Raw genomic sequence first — 20,995 nt, 5'->3', positions numbered from 1 at the left:
CAAGGACAGGACTAGGGAAAACCTAACTAAAAGATGTTAGAAAAGAGAGGCCAAGTGTATCCGAAGTTATGTGTCCAGTTTTGTTTAGTCTTTCAGGAAGGTGACTGAGCTGTTTTAGAAATAACATAGTCCAGTCAGGTGCGGTGGCTCACACCTGTAATCCCAGCACTTTGGGAGGCCGAGGTGGGCAGATCACTTGAGGTCAGGAGTTCAAGACCAGCCTGGCAACATGATGAAACCCCATCTGTACTACAAATACAAAAAAAAAAGCCAGGCATGGTGGCGCGCACCTGTAATCCCAGCTACTCAGGAGGCTGAGGCAGGAGAATTGCTTGAATCCAGGAGCCAGGATCATGCCACTACACTCCAGCCTGGGCGGCAGAGTGAGACTCTGTCTAAAAAAAGAAAGAAAAGAAAGAAGTAACAGTTCAAACTGCCATTGGAGAACTCTTCATGGTGCCCCGATTATAAACTATGCATCTCTCCCTGATTGATTATAAACCACGCATCTCTCCTTGATTGATTATAAACCATGCATCTCTCCCTCACCATCTGATCATTTTAAACCCAGATCCCTTCTGCTAATCCAGGATCTAAACAGTTTAAGCCGGGAATGGCCACAATTTAAAGAATGCTCTCCAGCCTTTGAAATTCAGGTCCCTGTTCCCCTACCCCTGAACCCTCCCCCTGCCCACTCATTGTAGGCATAGACGAGTTAGTCATGGTGTATAACTAGGGTTACCATAAAATTTGTCATCCAGCTGGGACATTTTTAAGCATGAAAGGCAGCGCTAACCAAGGGGATGCTGGGATGACAGGGGCAGAGCAGGCTGACTGGGCCCCCCAGCACTCCCGTCATGCCAGCATCAATGTTGTTAATAGTAGTATGACAACACTGCAAAAAAATGTACATGCTCATTCACATAACTATAAAAATAATTAGTATTAATGTTATCATTATTAGCACTTTTAAAAGAGAAGTAACTTCCCTTCTCCCACTATTTTTCAATAGACTTCAGTGTGCTGAAAGTTCTCCCATTGAGAGCACTTGCAGCTGGGTGAACTATCTACATGAAAGTGACATTTGCTCATCTGTCTTTCTTGCTGAAGTTATCGTCTAAAGGTAAGCAAAGGAACAAGCTCAGGAGAAAGCAAATGGAGCACTCTCAGAGACCTTTCCTGGGGCTCCGGATTGGGAGGAACAAGGCCTGTGGCCACCAGTTGTCGTGGCTTTATGCAGCAGCAGCAGTGACAGGGACTCTGGGCTTCCACACTCCCCTCTCGCCCATGCCGGGAGCAATGCAGGCTCTTCTAGCAGGGCTAGGATGCCCCACAGCTCTGGGCCTTGAACAGGGTGGGGGTCCATTCGGACTGGGGTTGCTGGCCTAGGGTTATGAGTGGCTTTTGTTGGCGGAGACTACAGTTAAACCCATCTAAGTGCCAAAGTGCCTTAGAAATTAGAACAAAAAGTACAGTCCCTTAGGAATATCGAGGTCATTTTTGCTCAGACTTCAATTATTTTCACACCACCTTCAGTTTTTGCCATATTCCTATACTGAAACTGCACTTCACCGTTCTCTCTAAGTCAGCTATTTCTTTATGTAAATACATTTGTTTTTAAAGGAAAGTTATGCAACTGCTATTGAAAGATTACCAGTATCACTGGCTTCTGGTTAAGTATTTTAAAAACACTCATGAAGACAAGTGCGTGCTCTGAAAATGGCAACATGGCTGATGCCCCTCCAGGCACAGCCCTGAGCACCTCCTTGATCCTGTCCCCCATCCACCCAGTCTCTTCATTGACCTGAGAAACACTCGTCTGGGCTCTAGGAGAGATGGTGAGAGATGGTCTTGTATGACACAAAGATTTCCCACTAAAGGGGACAAATGATTTTTTGCCCCCCGTATCTGGTCAGGTGCCTCTTAGCTGAGAAGTGATAGGAAGAGTTCTTATTCCTTCCAGCGGAAGCCTGTTGAGTTTCAACAGGGCTCAATTACTTGGGGCACATTTTCTTCCCGTGACATTTGTCGTCTAATAATAAGTCAACAGATGGAGTTGTCTTGATCTGCCTTTACCATGACATTTGCTCCCACTTCACATGTTTATGTTTGCAGATGCAGCCAAGAAACAGTCGGTAGAACTGTCCCAAAGCCCAGCGAGATGAGCCCGGGCGCTTCTCACTTCCTGCTGGCATGCTCTGAAGCAGTGTTCCAGCCAGCAGGCCTCTCACAGAACCCATCCACTCACCTCTGTTCTCACTCCCGGCTTTTCTGGGGATTGGGTGTGGGGAGCTGGGTCTGTTCTCCCATTGTGCTCTCTGTTCTTGATAGGATGCCAGAAAGTACAATGCTCTCTTCATCAAGTTCAAAAACAGGCAAAACCAAGTAATGCATACGTGATAGAATGTTTACAGCGAGCAGACGATAAACTCAGCTTCTGCATTTGGTTTCCTCTGGCAGGGGCGACCACAAGGAGTGGGAGAAGGACATTCTGCTGGATGAAGTTCCTGGCTGTGTTCTTTCTTGGGTTCGGCTGCATAGGGTCACAGGGGTTGAATGACAATATTTTTAAATACTAACTTTTAAAAGTACATGTTCGGACTGCCTCCATGGGTCAGTGGCATGGACAGCTGAAACCAACCCAGGGCATTTGGGGAATGGTGGGCCTGCTGTGCTATGGTAAAAGGAGGCCATAGTTTTGAGGCTGAGCTGTTGCTGACCAGCGTGGTGGGACTTTGCTCACCTTTCTTCTTTCTATACAAATTAAGAATCCTCAGAAGAGTTCTTAGCACATATTAGGCCCTCAGTAAATATTTGTTGAACAATTTTTCACTTGTGTATTTTTAACCTTGTTGTTACGGAAATTTTCAAGCACACCAAAGCAGAGAGGAGGCCAGCGCAGCTGCGCTGCCCGTCAGCTCTGGTTTCCTCTGTCACCACACCTTTTCTTCTGGAGCCCTTCACAGCAAATCCCAGAAATCATAGTGTTTCACCCCTGGCAGTTTTGGGCAGTAGAGTGGGTTCTTCTGTTCTGGATTTGTGGCTCTGATCCACCTAACAGTTTGTTCTTCCGGGGTCTTTTAGGATATGTTGAAACCGACCTCTTCTTCCCCAAAGACAGCGTGTCAGGAAAATGAGGCCTTTCTCTGTATCTCCCCGCTGGGGATTTCCTCACTGCATAGGTGTGTACTTGGCTGCACATTTGTCCTGGGCATTTTGCTGGACCCGTGTATCAATGATGAGAGAAGAAGCCGTGGCCTAGGGCCTCCATGCAAATGCAGGCTGATGGCATGGTTAGGGGAGCGGAGCCTAGTTCCTGTGGGCGCTAGGAGTGTTGTAAAGTGACCACCCATCTTTTGGGCCCCCTTTCACGACTCCCAAGTTGATCATTGGTGCTTTCCCCCATTGCCAAGTCAGAGTGGACATTTTCCACAGACAGTACCCCAGTGGACTGCAGCTCTGCCCCTTCTGACAGAAGGCACATTGGGAACATGCAGAGCCCACATCCAGGGTGATGGCAGTTGTCACCATCCATGTGGAAAGACCTGGCCCCGTCCAGCTGCTGGGCCTCTTTGCACTGTATTAATAGCAAGGCCATGGGGCCCACTGGGGTCGGGAGACAGAGAGGGAAGGAGGACAGCTGTGGCAGACATCACCCCATGCTCCAGACATGTGCACCCGTCACAGGCATACAGATGGCCACACCTTGACCTGCTGCTCCAAAGCCTCCCAAGCCCCTGCCAACCTTCTCCTTGTAGGGGCAGGAATTGGCTCGCACTGACGACCCATTTGACAGAGGAGCCAAATTAAGAATGGCATGATTGGAATAGAGGGTTCCAGTGGCCCCACGTTCAGGGTCAGTTTACGCTTTTATTAGACACACACGGGCATGGGGGCCGAAAATGAGGCAGTGGTATTTAAACAGCTGGGGGTATTGGGTTCTATATGCCAAGGCTGGACAGATATTTTTAAATGTCACAGGCCAAATGGAAGCTCAGTTGGCAGCAGGATGGAGGGGCAGGGGGATTTGGAGGCCACTGCATTGCCATGGCTAGATATGGCCAGGAGAGCTGAGTAGGATTAGGGCCTGGGAAGAAGCCAGCCTGGGAAGAGCCCGTGAAGAGGGAGCAGGAAGGATCATATGAGAAAGCGGTAGGCGCCGGGGTGGCAGGCAGGCAAGAGTGCAGGTGCTGGAGCCAGGGGCAGACAGAACTGTGTGAAAGCACCAAGGACAGGGCCAGAGGAGCCAGGTCAGAGCCCAGCCCTAGCTCAGGGGAATGTGTAGAGAGCAGAGCTGGTGTGTCAGGGCCCTGTTCTGGCATCAGAGAGATGTGAGCGCTAACCTTAGCACCCCACTTTCCCCCCTGGGGCCTTGGGACTACTTATTTATCTGCCAAGGCAGTTTCCTGACTTCAGGGAAGGGGCCAGGAGAGGATTAAGAACAAGCAGCACCTGACACTCAGAAAAGCGTCCCTAAATGATCGCCACCATTATTAATAGTACAAATTAATGGGTGGCCAGCCTCCATTGTGTGATGGAGCCAGAAGCTGCTCTCCAAGCCTGCTCTCACCCAGAGACACGGTGCGTTTCAGCCACATAGGAGTTCCTTTAAGGATAAATGATGATGACCACCAACGGTTAGGTGTCAGCAGATTTTACAGAAGCCTTTGGCCATTTGACCTCTCCTGGCCTCTAGTTTTCTGGGGCCTGCCTCTTCCTGTCCATGGACAACCGTAGCTGGGGGGCGACCGCCCCCTGTCGGCCAGCAGCACACACACCCCCGTGCCTGCCACCACCTGTGCCTGTCACTCATCTCTGAGTGGGGCCTGGCCTCCGTAGGCATTTGCACTTGCTCTCCCTGCAGTAAAGTGGAGCTATTATTATCTTATAAGAAACAAGGGTCATCATCAGAATTGGGCAGGGACCCAGCAACTGAGTTCTGGCCGGGGCCTCCTTGCCTTTGCTGTGACATTGGTCTGGGCGACCTGGGCTGATGGATGAGCACTGAGTGGCCAGGCCTGGGGAGCCATCATGGCTGCCTGCTTTCCTCTTGGTGGGCCCCGTAATGAGCTGAGCAGAAACACAACATGGCTAGGGCAGTTACCGTGGCCACCTAACATCTGTGCGTCCCTCAGCCTCCCTCATTCTTGTCAGCATAGGGATGACTTAGGAAAGCTGGAGGAGGCCCAGGCTGCTCTGAAACCTGGGCCTTGCTTTTCAGCACCAGGGATTCAAGAGAGGAGGAGGTGAGGGAGGAGGGGAATTTCTGTTGGGGCTTTTGTGGGCCTCATGTGGCCCCTGAGTTAATCTCTATTCGTATTCAGAATTCCCTCCTTTTCCTTGGTGGGTCAGAGTTCTCTCTTGCTCATCCAGGCCTCAGAGAAGAATCCATGGCAGTTGTGACCACAGCTAGGCCTTGCCTCCTTCAGGGCCCTGTACATGAAGGCTCAGAAGATCCCCTCATCTTCTGAAGAAGTGAGAGTCTCCTCCTGTGGGCTTCCAAGGGACACCGTGGTTAGCCGTGCTCGCACAGCCTGCCCCATACTCAGGCTTCTTGGCACAGAGAAGCCCTTCCTGATTTATGGTGCCTACCACGTTCTAGGCATTAGAGAAATGCATTAATTTACTCTTCCTTGCAAGCTTGTGGGGAAACTGAGGCATACACAGGTCAAATAGCTTGCCCAAGGCCACACAGCAGGAAAGTCGTGGAGTCTGGATTTGAACTCCAGTGGTTAGTCAGGCTCCAGAGGTTGCCTTTCAAACCACTGTCCTCAAATGCTGCCTGGAAAATGACGGAGCTGATGGAGGGGTCCGAGGTGATGCTCTGGTGAGTCGGGAGCCTGCCAAGTCACAGGAGCTGGGGAAAGAGCCCACTGGACAGAGGGGACAGCCAGTGGAAAGCCCCTGAGGTGGGAAAGAGCTGGCCATGAACTATAGGGAAGCAGGAAACCAGTCTGGCTGCAGGAAGTGAGCAGGTGCAGGGGAAGGAGCTGGGGTAGCTGAGGAGGCAGCACCATAAGGGCAGCCTGTGGCCGTGGCACTGGGGTCTGATTCCAAGTGCAGTGGGAGGCCCTGAGGCTTCTGACCAGGGCCCTGCTGGCCTGAAGGTCTCCCCCACTAGGAGATGGGATTCTCGTGGCAAGAGGAAAGCCGGGAGAGCAGGAGCTGAGCTGCCCCACATTGGGTAGCTGGGGTCTGTTCACTGAAGGGGATCTGATATGGTTTGGCTCTGTGTCCCCACCCAAATTTCATCTTGAATTGTAACTCCCACAATTCCCACGTGTTGTAGGAGGAACAGGGTGGGAGGTGATTGAAGTATGGGGGTGGGTCTTTCCTATGCTGTTCTCGTGATAGCGAGTCTCATGAGATCTGATGGTTTTAAAAAACGGGAGTTTGCCTGCACAAGCTCGCTCTCTCTTTTGCCTGCTGCCATCCATGTAAGATGTGACTTGCTCCTCCTTGCCTTCTGCCGTGATTGTGGGGCTTCCCCAGCCACATGGAACTGTAAGTCCAATTAAACCTCTTTCTTTTGTAAATTGCCCAGTCTCAGGTATGTTTTTATCAGCAGTGTGAAAACGGATTAATACAGGGTCTATCTGGGAGAGGCTGCCTTTCTCTGAGGCCTCTTGCTTGGCAGTGTAGAGGAGGTTCACTAGTGCTTCTGGAATGTTCCTTGGCCCTTTGGGACTCAGCCTATAGTCAGAGCTGGTTCCTTAGGCTTTAGGTGGGGCACCCTTGGAGAGCTCCCTGGGGTAGGTGTCCAGGTGTCATGTACGGCTCTGGTGCCTCCCTCCCTTCGTCCACCTAGTGCTTCTGGAGGGCTTGGCTCAGCGTCATCTTGGCAGCTGGGCCAGGAGGCAGGGCTTTGTGGGTTTTCCCATTTATATTTCTTTATAGGTGAGAAATGAGCCTCACCTGTGTGGCTCAGTGGTGAGCGCCTAAGGTCACATCTCCAGTTCCATGACAAAAACACCAGGTCAGGTGCATGGGTGGCTGGCACTCACCGTGGCAACACTGTGAAGACATCTCTTTGCCATTCCTGGTGCCCCCATTGGAGCAGGCATCTGAACGCTGGTGATTGAGAACCTGGGGGCTCTGATGGGGCACAGATGCCGAAGCGCTCCCCACTAGATGACACAGCTGCAGTGACAGGTACGGACAAGCCTTCAGCACCCCTTTTCCAGGAGGGTCACCTGGGGTGGGGGTGCGAGGACCCCTTTGCCCTGGGCACCTGTTGGACCTGAGTCTGGGTCCCAGCTGTTCTACCTCACACTGAGGTTGTGGTCACCTGTGTGGGTCCCGGTTTTTTGTTCTGGACAAAGGTTGGGACCAGAGGTAGATGGGTTCACCTGTTCTATTGTTTCATGAGGGAAACAATCCTGGTTGGTTGCCTGGTTTCTGCTTGGGTTTCCATTCCTTGCCCTGGCCCTACAGGATTAGTGGAGCACCATAGCCCTGCCTCCTTTCTCTGGCCAGCCAGCGGGCTTCAGAAAAGGCTTATCTAAGCACTCTGTTCTTGAGGGCCCTGAAGAAGTTGACTCTGGCAGATGTCTTGTCTCAGATCACAAAGGCCTTGGAGATTGGGACTCCACACCCATTTCATTGAAACCTGCTCTTCCCCATCAGAAAAACGGCCATGTTTTCAAAACCATAACTGCTTCTCTCTTGAATCAACAATAAACAACAGCCTAAAGATTGCCCATAAAAGTAAGTTCCACTGATGGCTGTTCTGGCTGTTGGAAGCAAGATATCAAGTTGGAGTGTGGCCATGGGAGATCACGCCGCAGGTGAGTGTGTGTGCACCTGGTTTCATTTCTATTATTAATCCTTTGCCCTGTTTTTCTCTTTCTTTTTATCCCAAACCTGTCTGCTCCCAACGGTGCCTGGAACCTTCTGCGTTTGTGCCCCTCCAGAACTCCGCCTCATCAGTGCCACGTTCCTGGGTTGAAAACCGTGGTACTTCAGCCTTTTCTAGATGGGAGTTAACCCTTACCCTCTGCAGGAAAAAGGTTTGATAAGCAAAGAGTTTGGTGAACAAGATCCTTGTGGAGGTAAGAGCTGATCTCTGACGTCCACTGGGACCTGGCTGCTCTGCAGGTTTCTGTATCACATTTTCCGCACATTAGAATTGGAGTTGGGGCGTATCTAGTTTTGAACAAAGGCCCAGCAGGCCCTCTCAGATGCACCCTGTCAGACAGAGCATACTGTGGATTCACCACTGGGCTTCTTTAAAAATGGCTTAATTCCTTCTTGGTGGCCACCCCACCACCCAACAGGCACCTAAAATGAAAGGATTTTTGGTAGCTGGTTACTACCAAACCACCTCAGGCAATACATGGGAGACTCCAAACCAGCTGCTGTTTAAAAAAAAAAAAAAAAAAAAAGGGGCAGCAGAGCAGTCATAGAACAGACCCTTCTTACTGCTGCATACAAGATGATCCCATGGACTGCAGGCAGCCACAGCTTTATCCACATGTGCTCTGTGCATCTGGGGCTGCTAGGCTGGTTAGATTTGTGGTCTTCTTCCTCCTGAGGAGGCCCCTAGGGAGAGCCAGCCTGAGCCCTCACCAGGGTTCCTTCTCCGGCAGCACTCACAGAATGATCCTCAAAGGCTATCCTTCCAGCCCTAGCTGGGTTCCTAATTTTCCAGCTATTTCATATCTTCTTTATGTCTCGGTGAATGTTCCCAGGCAGAGTGGCCAGACAGACTCATACTGACAGTTCTCATCAGCCAGTTCCATCCTCCTAGAGATCTCCAGAATCGGCCATATGGACCTGATGCTAGAGGCCCGTCAGCATTGGGGGACCCGGAGAAGCAGCTCAGGTCTTCAGCAGAAGCCGGGTGGTTCTCCCAGTGGTTTTCCTTGACTGTGAGGAACTAGCCTGCTGTTTTGCTCAGGAATGAGCTGCCGGCTCCCCTTTGATGTGCGGCGTCTGTTCAGAACCAGGCAGGGGTGCCTCACCGCAGCAGCACTTGAGTTAGGCAGTGGTTCATGGACTCTTCTCCCGGGGTCCCACACAAAACATTGTTAGCACAGACCTGCCACTCAGATCAAGGTGGCCGGCAGAGCCGTCAGAGAGTAGCCTTCAGAAGATGAATGGCAAGGCTAGCCGGCAGCAGTGAGGCCAGGGCAGAGACGTGGTGAACTGTTCCGTGGCGCCCCGAGCCTCCTGCCAAGGCCGCCTTGAAGCTGAGATGGAGGCGGGGTGGCTGAGAGGCGAGTTTGATGTGCATGTTTGGGAAGAGGGCTCCATGGAAAGTGCTGTAGGGACCTTGGCTGGGGACCACGTGAGCCCTTATGCAGAGAGAGCCTGTGTCTGTGGGTCTGGGGTCCACCGCAGGCCATTGAGATGGGGCAGGGCTGGGAGGGTTGAGGAGGGGAGATCCCGAGTAAAATGGTGAAATTGGGCCCAGCCGCATGTGGGAGGTGAGGAGAAAGGACCCTTCCGGAGGGCCCCCCCTCAATCCTGTTGTGCCTAATTCAGAGGGTTGGGTGGAGGCTCTCCTGAAGGGCTCTGAAGAGTGCTGCAGCCACAGCTCTGTACCAGGAGTGGAGACAGGACAGCCGATACAAGAGGGGCCCCTGTCATGTCACCTGCTGGGTCCCCTGGAGCAGCCGGGCACTGGGGAATGGTAACCTCACCGTGCCGCGCCTCTGCCACAGTCTCCCATGGGTCCCCACTGCCGGAATTTTCACCTACCTCCCAGCCTCAGCCACAAGCACCTGCAGGATGCGGTGCCACCCACTCCAGTGCCCGCTCCCCTTCCGGAGGCTCTCTCCACCCTCACTGCCGCCTCCTCCTCGGGAAGGCCTCCCCCTTCCCCGACCTCACAGCCTGCTGGGTCTGGGGCTTCTGCTGGGGGACTTATCTGTTTTCCATCCCTGCTAGACTGGGAGCTCCAGGGCAAGGCCGTAGCTGCCTTGCGGATTGTTATGTTGTCCAGCTTGTCTCCACACGTGATACCCAGCAGGTGCCTAATAAACTTGTGTAGAAAGAGTGGTGGATGTTTCTCTTTCATTTATTTCCACGGAGCCCAGCTCTGCTTGCTGGAGTCCTCGAAGCAAGTGCGCAGTGTCTCAGTGTCTGACGGGCCTGGGTTGCTTCTGACTCATGGTGGCTGCTTGGGGGTCATGCTGGAAACGTGGCACCCCAACTCCTGCGTGGAACCAGTTGTCCCCGCTGTGATTCCTCTGGCTGCAGCTGGCCCTGCCTTCCTGGCTCTACCGCAGCGGGGAGTTGCAGGCTCAGTGTCTTAGGGCCTGTCTCCCTCACCAGACTAAACCCCAAAGGGCAGAACTCTCACACACTTAGGACAGAGCGGGTCTCAGGTTCTTGCTGGATGCACCAATGGATGAGTGGATGGACAGAGCGAAAAGATGAAAAGACGGGAAGGCAACTGGGGTGTGACAGGCGGGGTGGCCTGACCTTCCCTGTGTGGACAAGGCTTGATGGGAGGTGCTGGGCATGGCTGGGAGGACTTGGGGTGCAAGGTGTCCCCACGGCTGTCCTGAGGGCAGAAGCAAGGGTGAGCCTTGTTCCTGCCAGAGCCGGGGGAGTCTCCAAAATAGAGCCTGGACCCGCAGGAGCAGTGGCCCTTCCCAGTGCAAGAATGCCACTCCGAGTTGAAAGTTCTGGGGGCTCAGGGACCCCTGAAGTCCGTTCTTGAGCCCTTCCAGTGGCTGTGGCCTCCCCTCAGGCAGGGGAAAGGGGGGCCAGAGGAGAGCTTCCCCAGGGGCCTCTGCAGGAGGCCGCCGGGCACACGGTGGCTCCACGCTGGGCGCTGTCAGCAGAGGTGCCCGGATCCAGGCCCTGGTGGAGACCGCAGGCCAGGAAACCAGAGGCCCCTCCGCCCCCCACTGGGGCCCCATGAGTTACACCAGCCAGGCCCCACAGCTGAGGTACCGGGCAGAAAAGGCCTTGGGTGAATGGGGCAAGAGGCCAGGGGCGCTGGGGAAGGCCAGGAAGAGAGCAGAGAGGCCTTCGCTCACACGCAAGCGCACGCCCCAGGGGCACAGGCCTTGAGACACAGCTTAGGGCGGGGGTGGAGGGGCTCCCTGCTTGTTCCCACCAAAGCTGGCACCCCAGCCCTCTCTTCTGGGTATCCCCCATGCCTGGGCTGTGCCGTAGCACAGTTCATGGGTGCCCAGGAGGGGAAGGTGAAGGCCCGCCCTCAGGCCCTGCAGCCCTCGCTGCCCCCATCCCTGCTGCAGGGCTGGCCTCCCTTCTGTCACCGCACCTGCCACTCGCCCCTCTGTCTCAGGAAAAGCCACTGTGATTCCCTTCGAAGGCTGACCTTCCTTCTGGTGGCTTCTGCCCCATTCCAGCTCCCCTTTCCCCATGGGATCATTAGATACCGAGCCCAGCCGAGGGCCCAGCCATGTGGGGGTGGAACACGGCAGTCGCAGAAGAGGGGAGAGCCCTTTCTGCATGGAGCTTGCTTCTGCAGGGGAGAGAAATATCACCAACAGGAAGTGGGTGGGCTGTGTCATGTGTGAAAAAGTGGCATGCCGGGAAATGAAGTGGGACAGGGGAGCGGCAGGGGCTCTCCCAGGCTCCCCTCCTGCGGCATCTGTGTACCCCTGGCCTTCACCCCAGCACTGCTGACCTTCGGGGCTGGTTCCAGCCCTGGTGGGGGCTGTCCTGGGCATTGTAGGCTGTTCAGCAGCTTCCCTGAGCTAGATGCTAGGAGCCACCACCACCAATGCCAAAAAAAGATAGATGCATTTGCCACCTGGCTGGTAGCTCTGTGTAAACGTGATCTAAACTGCTGGCCCAGGATGGTTGACACAGAGCAAGTCTGACTTTCTGAGGGTCCTGGTGATGTGAGGATGTGCAGCTTAATACAGAGTCTGGTGGAGAGTGGGAGAAAGACTGCTCTCCATAGGCGTGCGGAGAGGGTTAGCATATGCACGTTTATTTCCTGGCTCTTTCCAGGGGCTCCAAGAGGACCTTGAAGCAGTGACGCCACCCAGGCCTTAGTTGGTGGCGCCATTCTCCCATAAAGGGAACCAGGCTTTTGGTGAAAATAGCTTATTCTGGCTGAGTGTGGTGGCTCACGCCTGTAATCCCAGCACGTAGGGAGGCTGAGACGGGCAGATCACTTGAAGCCAGGAGTTCAAGACCAGCCTGGCCAACATGGTGAAACCCCCATCTCTACTAAAAATTCAAATGTTAGCTGGGTGTGGTAGTGCACACCTGTGGTCCCAGCTACTCGGGAGACTGAGGCATAAGAATTGCTTGAACCCAGGAGGTGGAGGTTGCAGTGAGCTGGGATCGCACCACTGCACTCCAGCCTGGGGTGACAGAGACCCTGTGTCAAAAAAAAAAAAGGCTTATTCTTTGGCTGGCGCAAGGACTGCGAGGTGAGCCCGAAGCATCATGTGGTGTCAGGAAGGAGGTGCCCCAGCAATGGCGGCAGGTTCCAGGGACACAGGAGCTGACAGAAGGAGCTCCCAAGGGTCACAGCTGGGACAGGGGACTAGCAAAGCTGTGCTGGACTATGACCCAATTCTTAGAATATCCACGGGTCCAGACTGATAGAAATCATTCAATAAGTAGATGGAAGAGACAAATCTCTTGCACAGAATAATTCCAAATAATTCCGGTAGATACTTCCCCCTCAAGGAGATAGAACATAGCTCCCACCCCTGAAGTACGCACAGTGCTTAGTGACTTGCTTCCAAAGAGTATGTATCGAAGGTGGGAAACGGGCTTCACTGTTTCTTCACTGGAGAAACCTGGGCAGCTGTGCCTTAGCCAGCGGGAGGCCTGTGTCATCAGGGATCCTCCTGTACCTAATACATACCCTGGACACCACGGGATGAGGGGGTACTTCACGTGGTCTTCCTTCCCCAACCCCATCACTCCAGTGTACCCATGAACCAAACATCAGATCACCCAAATTGTGGGACAATCTACAAAATACCCGACTAGCACTCCTCAAAACGGTCAAGGTTATCAAAATCAAGGAAAAGCTGAGAGACTCGGCTGAGGAGCCTGGAGGAGCCTCAGGAGATGTGATGATGAAATGTCACGTGGGCTTCTGGATGGAGTCCTGGAGCACAGAGAGGGCATTAGGGAGAAGCCAGTGACGTCTGCACACCGCACGGGGTTCAGGCAATACTATTCGTTCGTGGTGAAAAATCACATGGCAATATAAGCGATAGAACCTGGGTGTTGGGACACAGAAGCTCCGCACTAGCTTTTCAACTTGTCTGTAAATCTCAAAGTTTAAAATAAAAAGTTTATTTAAAGTGTGTGTGTGTGTGTGTGTGTGTGAGAGAGAGAGAGAGAGAGAGAGAAACAGCTGTGACCCAGCACATGAGCTAGGAGTGGTGCAGGCAGACTATAAACAGAGAAATGGAGGTATCACACCTTCTGGGAGAGATCGGTGCTACAGAAAAAACAGGGCTGTGAAATTGCAACCTGCCCCCAACACCTGCACACCTGATGCCCTGATCTCCCACGTGTGAGCCAGGGGAAGAGGAGAGCAGCAGGCAAGGTCAGAGAGGGCAGGTCCCCTGTGGGCCATGGGAAGTACATAGAGATAATGCCCCTCTACGCACATGGTGGGGACATTCTGGGATGAAGGCGTGTGGGGGGACATAGCTGCATGTGGAGTGTGTGCACACGTATGCAGCATCTGTGTGCACGTGTATTTGTGCGAGTGCACATAACATAGTATGTGTGTACACTTGTAGCATCTGAACTCGTGCTCTGTGTGTGTGTGTGTGTGCATGTGGGAGTGACATGACCACGCCTGTGATGGGTGAGCAGAAACTCCTTTTCCCGGCAGCTGTGGCAGCTCAGGTGAGAGAGAATTATGGGGGCGGGCGGGGGGGGGCCAACATGAGGAAGGTGGGGAAGGTGGGTGGGCAGTGCAGGCGTGAGGGAAGGGTCAGTGTCCAGGAGCACCTGCGGCTTTGGCTGGAGCCACAGATGTGCAGTGGGTGAGATGGAGGGGGTAGGTGCTGGGTTTGAGTGGGGGTACAGGCAGAGCATGGTGGGGTGCCCTGGAAGCCACTGCGTGCTCCTGTTTACATGTTGGACACGCTGCTAGGGAAGACCCAAGCCTCCTCCAAAATGAAGGCCACAGTCAAGAGACTCACTGGCCAGCTGGGGCCACCTAGCAGAGATGTCCTGGGGCCTGAGGCTCTGTCAGCCCCACCTTCCTGGCTGTTGGCAGTGGTTTCCACAAGTCTAAGTAACCCAGAGCGCACTCCTGGCAGAATGAGAGCCGGCGAGGCCTGCCTGCCCGCAAACATCTTCCCACGCTCCCCTGAAATTCTTCACTTTCTCAAAAGGCAAGATGTTCTCGTAATTAGAGGTGAATCTGGGCTGATGCCACCCTCTCAAAAAGAAAATGTGCCCATGCACCAGGCATTTGCACCTCCCTTTGAATGCAGCCATCTGTGACCTGCTGTTTCACACCAAATTGGGACGCCCGAGTCCAGGCCAGGTGGAAGGACACATGTGGCCCTGCTGCAGTGTCTAGTCCAAGGCAGGGATGGGGGCGGGAATGAAGGTGCCCCCTCCTCAGCTTTCCCAAGGAATAGCTTCCTTCTGGACAGTCTTAGAAAGACCAGGGGAAGAGGAAGAAAAGAGGGGTCCCTAGCACCATCACCAGCTCCCTGTGGCAAGTCATCACCTATGCCTCCAAGCAGAGAGTCCACAAGATGAGTACACACCTACCGTATGCCAGACCCTTATGTGGGCCCAAGGACACAGAGGAGGGCAAGATGGACATGAGCCTGTCCTCGTGGAGCTTAAAGCCCATGCCTGAGACAGACCCTGGCCAAGTGAACAGCAGGAGCTTAGCAGGGAGGTACAGGGAGGGCTTCCTGGAGGAAGTGGCATGTAAGTGGAGTAGGAGGAGGCAGCCAGACAGCCAAGCAAAAGGGAAAGGTGCCCATGTGGGGATGACCAGCTCATGGGAAGGCCTTGACCTCTTCTTGCCCTCCAGCTTGGATTTTCCCTGGGGGTGCGAGCCATTGTTTCACATAGACAGTGACACACCCCACTTTGCATTTTGTAAAGTTCCTTCTAGAATGCCATTGGAGGCCAGAGTGGAAGTCAGGAGACATGGAGAGTGGGTGCTACTGGAGTCTTCCTGGGACAAGGTCACAGTACCTGAACCAGGGAGGAGGTGACCAAGGGCACACAGAAGAGGGACAGGGTCTAAGCAGTCTGGAAGGTGGCTGCCTGCAGCTGTGAGGAGCAGGGAGAGTGGTGGAGGATGTGGGCTGGGCCGCCATGCGAACAAGAATGGGGGGGCTGGGGGCAGAGGCTTGCTGATGAGTTTGGTGTCTCCGCACTGGTCTTCTAGTGCCCACTTGTAAAATGAGGGAGGTGGATGGACTATTTGCCAAGTCCCCTCCTAGCTCAGGACCCCTCCAAGGTGGCATAGGTGTATCCTGCAGCCATGGGGAGGGCTCCAAATTTCACAACCTGTGGCGCAGTCTTGGCTTGCTTTGATTAAACATTCAGCTGTCCTCAGCGGCAGCCCACGTCCATAGCCTATGCCCTTTCTGCATGGATGACTCACCAGAATTAATGTTCATTTGATTTTTACTATAAATTACGCCTCACATAATTTCTCTATTATGGACAGAGGACAGCTCCTTGGGAAAGGCTGGAACGGCTATTTGGTCACTCATGCTGGGGAAGCGCTGAGTCACCGCTTCTCCCACGCACCGGCTGGCGGCAGAGGCGGCCACCCGGGCCATGGGCAGGTGGCCTAATGGATGCATCTCCCGAGTCCGCTAATGGGAGTGGCTCACCTTGGCCCCCAGAAGAGGAAGCGGGGAGCAGGCAGTGAGAGCTCCTGTTTTCCTGAACCACCTGAATATGGAAGATTGTGATGTGGAAGACAAAAAACAACAAAATCACGCTTTTAAAAATGGAAGAATCTCCTTTCTTCCCTACCTCTTTCCTTCAAATATCATGTCCTATCCTCAGAATCCACACAGTCCTGGGCAAAATGAGTCAGGTCCTAACCCCAGGGTGCTCTCGGGCTTGGGATGAGACAGGTTGATCAGGTCATCTCTGAAGCCGGCACACAGCAAGGTGTGTGGAAAGAGCTGGGCCTTTCCCAGAGGAAGTGGCGCCTGCTGTGGCCGCAAGGCTGAGGGGCGGGCAGTGTGCGCCAGTGGGGAACAGCGTGTGTAAAGGCCATGGGGAGAGGACCTGGGGACGCCAGGTGCCCAAGGGAGACGGGTAAGCACGGAGCATGGGTGGGGCCAGCTCCCGCCCCAGAACTGTGCTCCTTTGTTGGAAAAACGAGGGAAACACGAGGAGGCTCTGATGTCATCCTTAAGGAGGAACAGGGCACCATCATCATTCTGCAGATGTCCCTTCCACATGAGGACCTGGCCCACAGTGGGCCTGGGGGCCTGACTCAGCCACCTCGGGGTGTGAGGGAGGGCATGTCGCAGAAATGGAGGCAGGGCTTGGGAGAGGGGACAGCAGCAAGAGAGGATGCCATCTTCTTTCTTTTCACCAGTTTTGAAACCACAGGCTACTTTGTAAAACTCCGACAAAACCAGGATTGTGAGTCATCAACCCCGACTCCCCACCACCCCAGTGGAATAAACCAATTTACTTAAGCCTCCCACTGATCTTGTACATTTGTCTTTTTTTTTTTTTAATATCTGAAACTCAAAAGAAACTAAAGTTTACATGAAAAAAAAACACCCGAAAAACCTAGCGTACTAGATTGAAGCAGACTCGTGCTTATCTGCTTTCCAAAATAATTCAATTAAAAAACAAAGCCCACAAACAGAACGACACGACTTTTGCCTGCGCCAGCCCCACCACCGCTGCTCAGCCAGGGTGCCTGGAATTGCTCAGCCTGGGCGCCCTCCCCCGGAAGCCAGGGGCACAGTGGGACCCACCAGGCAGGCTTTCGATGGGCCCCACAGGAATCCCCTCTCACACATTGCTTCTGGGACGCGGTTCAATGACCTGTGGCACAGACGTTGTCCTATCACTGTCCCTGTTTGCAGATGTGGAAACTGAGGCTCAGGGTGGTCATTTACCTAAAGTTCTTCCCTTGTAAATATCACAGTGGACCTTGACCCTGGACTCTGCTGCAAAAAAAAAAAAAAAAAAACCAAAAAACAAAAACAAAACAAACAAACAAAAAAACCAAAGGACACAAAAGTCCTAAGAGAAAGCCTTACTCTTTTCTTCCTCCAGACATCGGGTTTATATGGAACAGTAGGTACATGATTCCATTTATCTCAGTGGTTCTCAACTGGGGCAATTTTGCCCCTGAGGGGAGCATTTGGCAATGTCTGTGTTTATAGTTGTCATGACTGGGGTGGGGGATTGCTACCGGCATCTAGTGGGTAGAGGCTGGGGTACTGCAACATCCCACAATGCACAAGGCGGCCCCCACCGCAGAGAACAATCCAGCCACAAATGTCAATAGTGGTCCTGGAACCGACTTAGGTAAAACGGTGTTAGTAAAATATGTGTATGCCCGCACGCAGAGAAAGAGCTAGAAAGATATGTATCCAAATGTCTACATTTGTTTATCTCTTGGTGAAAGGATTTGGGTGATTTTTTATTTTTCTTTCTTATGTTTTTCTGTACTGTTTGAATTTTTTAAGAAACAATGTGCATGTATCATTTTTATAATCAGAGAAAAAAAGCTGTTTTCATTTTGTAAAAACAAAAAAGGGCTTCAGGAGTTATCGATTCTGATCCAGCCCCCTCACTAACTAGCTGTCAGGAGCAGCTCTCCGGGAAATATGTCTATCTGGAAGTGAGAAGAGCAATCCTTCTTGCATTATATTATGGGAATATAAAGTAACATTGTCCAGGAAAAGCTCTCTGAGCTCAGAGGAGAAAAATTGTTGAGAATCCTGAGATATTACTTCTCTCATATATTTCCCCTCCAAGATGCTGTGTAGGTTTTTGCAGCATAGTGATTTAGGAGACCCAGCTTCGGTGAGGGCCGCCTATTTGCCAGGTACCCGGCCCGAAAAGGAGGAGCACGGATAGGCGCAGTGAACCTCCTGGGCTGAGGGTGCGTGGAATGGGCACTCCTACCTTTCAAAGATAGCACTTAGTCCTGAGGTGATTTCGATTTTGTCTTGAGGGTGGGTAAGGTCTGGCTTTTCCAGCCAGGGTATAACTGTCATTTGGGGCGGGATCATTCTGTGCTGTGAGGGCCGTGGACTGGACATTGTAGGATGTTTAGCAGCATCCCTGGCTTCTACCTGTGAGATGCAATACCTCCCTTGCAATGGAATTACTGTGTAGTGCTAAAAAAGCAGCAGAAGGCTCATTGTATAGGGATCAGAGCACCTCCACCACCAAATCCAAACAACTGAATGTGTCTACAGACAAGGGCACATGCTAGTGTGGGAGTGACAAAGTCACACGGGTACAGACCCCTTGGCTCCAGCCTGCTGGGTGTTCCGACAAGTGGACTTTGTAGCGATAACACAGGCTCCTGCGTCAGGATACTGGTTTGCTGCATTTCTGAGTCACTGCTCATGTTTTCCATCTTCAAAAATTTTCCATTTGTGTCTGCCCCCTCCAAAACAGCCCACTGCCTAGACAGGACCCCTAGTGGTCTGGACACCCCAAGTCCCCCGGACAAGTCTCACGAGGCTGTGTGAGGTGTGGGACCAGGGCTCCAGTTTTCCTACACATAATGACATGACAGGTAGTCTGTGTTCCAGCAGCCGGGGCGACAGGAACCACAGAAATGAACCCACGAACACTGAAACAACAAATCCCTCGCTTCCTGGGATTGCATAAAGCCAAGGACTAATTGTGAGAAGGCCCACAGAGAGGCTTCCGCGGCCACCCTGCGCACCAGCGCCTGACATCAGAACGAGAAGATGAACTTCAAATTGAGCAAGATAAAACCAGTTTGGGGAATGCAATATCTCACCTCACTTCCTGTCTTTTAAAAAATCCATAATTCATAGACAACCCAGTCAGGGGTGTGCAGCCCAAACTGAATTATCCTTTTTTCTAAAGGCTAAGGCTGGGAGACACATTTTCTTGACATGGAGAAAATAAAAAGCAACTCTTTTGAGCCCGTGTCCCCTGATCTTGACTTCCTTGCTACATCCCTTCATTCCACAGGGAGGGGAACATTAGAAACACATGCTAAATGACATTCTAAAACACATGCTGATGACACGGCTGGCAATTTATCCTGCTGCTGTCCTCACACAGGCCCAAAGGATGAATATATTGGTTTATTCATTGCGGAGCCGTTGGTAATAGCAACAGACTAGAAACAACGTAGGTACCGTCATAGGATTGGTTAAATAAACCCCATTCCTCCCTTGTGATGGAATTACCACGTAGCGCTAAGAAAAGAAGCAGGAGACTTGTTGTATAGTGATCGGAGAAGCGTCATTGCATTGGTGAAGCAAGGTACAGAACAATGTCGTATGCTACCATCTGTGTTTATTTTAAAAAGGGGAAGAAATACACGTGTGCACTGGCATGTGTATATTCTGTGCATCCCCAGGCTAGCTGGCCCCCAGGAGGAGTGGGTGGCAAGAGAGAGGCTACAAAGACACCTCCCACCCCACACTTTCGTAGGTTTTGCTTTTTGAACCAGAAATAAGTGCTCAGAAATCAATGTATAAGATTAAACTTCCTTAAAAGTAAAAACAAAACCAAAAACATACTGTGATAATTTGTTGTAAAAAAACAACATCGTAGGGGAGGGAAAATGAATTCCTATGAAACAAACCTGAGTGTGTTGCCTTAGGGAAACCCGGTCTGTGCTCTGGACCTTGGCATTCTCCATGCAGCAGTCGTTTTCTAAGGATCCCCTGCTTTTCTAGTATTTTGTGACGCTTTGGTGTCTTCCAAATAACAACATGGGGCCAGGCACGGTGGCCCACATCTGTAATCCCAGCACTTTGGGAGGCCGAGGTGGGCGGGTCACGAGGTCAGGAGTTCGAGACCAGACTGGCTAACATGTTGAAACCCTGTCTCTACTAAAAATACAAAAATTAGCTGGGCATGGTGATGCGCACCTGTAGTCCCAGCTGCTTGGGAGGCTGAGGCAGGAGAATTGCTTGAACCCAGGAGGTAGAGGTTGCAGTGAGCTGAGATCATGCCACTGCACACCAGCCTGGGTGACAGAGCGAGACTCTGTCTCAAAAACAAACAAACAAAAAACACACAGAAAAACCCCCCACAACTAACACCACAGCCATCCGCGTCCTCTAGTCGTGGGCCAAAACTTATTCCAAAGCTCTTGTCCCTTTAACCTTCATTTCCCAAAGCAAAGTAGAGATGGTTTTGGTTGATACATGGACAATTATTATGCTAATATGCCTGTGCTCATTATGATGGATATTTCCTATTTGTGGCAAGTGATAGAGATTTTTCCATTCACTATGGTAGAGTAAAATTTCCTTGTCAAATCATGCATTTAAATAATGAAAGAGCAAAACAATACTAAGCAAATCACAGCACAGCTAGGCCTGCAGATGCAAAACCTCAGAGAGCTGAGACCCTGCTAGCTGAAATTTGGGTTCCATGGCTCTGCACACACCACCCCATCTTCCCAGAAAATCTACTTGACTTTCAATGACCAAGCCTTTTGGATTCCCTGAATCAGTATGATGAAGAGAAGAGAAAAAAAACTAAGCATTTGCCGTGAGCTTTCAATTCGTCTGCAAAGCAGCAGATCCAGGTGTCCAGTCCTCAGCTGTGGAGTGGGAAGATGGTCTCCTCAAAGAACAGGGCGCTTTTTGCTCAGTCTGTCCATCTCTGAATAGCAATGACGACCTTCACTTTCTACTGCATTTGAGAACGTATTTTCCATTCCACTTTTTGTCCATTCTCTGATGTCTATTATGGCTTAAGTGCTGCAAATCCTAAGCTGGTAAGAGAGGCCCTAATGAGTCCTGGGTTTGGCTGGATCGACACTTGCCTGCAGCCCTTTCTTAGAGATATTGTGAACAGTGCCATGGGTGGGTTAGGGGAGAAAGCTCTCCGTCTGAAG

At 52.1% G+C, this 20,995-nt stretch overlaps 1 long non-coding RNA gene and 2 other non-coding genes across 3 annotated transcripts in view; all 3 read left to right on the top strand.

The window, feature by feature from the left end:
- LOC114670517 (uncharacterized) overlaps window positions 1-9,999 on the top strand; it is a 33,571-nt gene extending 23,572 nt beyond the window's left edge. Inside the window, exons 3-4 of the long non-coding RNA XR_013400089.1 lie at window positions 1,013-1,123; window positions 2,116-9,999. This is a non-coding gene — a long non-coding RNA (uncharacterized LOC114670517). The remainder of the gene's footprint in view (window positions 1-1,012; window positions 1,124-2,115) is intronic.
- MIR298 (microRNA mir-298) lies at window positions 8,821-8,908 on the top strand. The gene has a single exon (NR_032462.1). It is a non-coding gene; the product is annotated as a microRNA mir-298 (primary transcript).
- MIR296 (microRNA mir-296) lies at window positions 9,439-9,518 on the top strand. Its single transcript, NR_032460.1, is given in 1 exon segment — window positions 9,439-9,518. It is a non-coding gene; the product is annotated as a microRNA mir-296 (primary transcript).
- Window positions 10,000-20,995: the final 10,996 nt, after the last annotated feature.

The sequence above is a fragment of the Macaca mulatta genome, chromosome 10, assembly GCF_049350105.2.
Source record: "Macaca mulatta isolate MMU2019108-1 chromosome 10, T2T-MMU8v2.0, whole genome shotgun sequence".
In the NCBI taxonomy this organism is placed as follows: domain Eukaryota; kingdom Metazoa; phylum Chordata; class Mammalia; order Primates; family Cercopithecidae; genus Macaca; species Macaca mulatta.
The sequence above is the reverse complement of the archived record's forward strand: the minus strand, read 5'-3'. Positions and strand labels throughout refer to the sequence as shown.